Source organism: Apis dorsata, unplaced genomic scaffold (assembly GCF_000469605.1).
Source record: "Apis dorsata unplaced genomic scaffold, Apis dorsata 1.3 scaffold_982, whole genome shotgun sequence".
NCBI lineage: Eukaryota > Metazoa > Arthropoda > Insecta > Hymenoptera > Apidae > Apis > Apis dorsata.
The window spans coordinates 61,934-62,524 of record NW_006264085.1 but is presented as its reverse complement, the minus strand read 5'-3'; the positions used below and the strand labels follow the sequence as shown (position 1 = coordinate 62,524).

The window sequence follows — 591 nt, the reverse complement described above, 5'->3', positions numbered from 1 at the left end:
TATATTGAATTTTGTTTATATACTTATGTTGTCTATATATATATATATATATATATATAACAATATGTGCATTAACATATAATAATTTATATAGAGTATTTTATTTTAATATTTTATTTTATTTTCTATTTAAGGAAACAGGAATTGCATTGAGTTACTAATTGTCTAGATTTGATAGAATTCTAGCATATTTCCTTCATAAATACTTCACAAAAGTGTAATAAGGAAATTCAGAAATGAGAAGAATTGCATGTGATTCGTGAATTGTCAGTTGAGTTTATTTTCCTAACTAAACTATGCAAATTATTCAAAAAAATATTTTATAGAAAATTTATTGTATTTTAAGAAAAACATCTTATGATGACTATCAGATTTATCTAGATGAAGACAATTTTAAGATTTCAAAATATTTTTTGCATTTTTATATGAAATTATGTTTTTATTTAAAAATTATAATCTATTCTAAAACAAATTCAATTTAATTTAATTATTTATATTAATCTTTGAGGAATATTTATTAGGGAGATTTTACTTATTGTCAAAATTCACAATTATTTATATTTTGATTTATATATAGTTTTTTCCTCATTG

The 591-nt window shown here is 18.6% G+C and overlaps 1 protein-coding gene across 2 annotated transcripts in view; it reads left to right on the top strand.

Moving 5' to 3' along the window:
- LOC102674851 overlaps positions 1-591 on the top strand; it is a 6,360-nt gene that overhangs the window by 2,116 nt on the left and 3,653 nt on the right. The window lies entirely within an intron of this gene.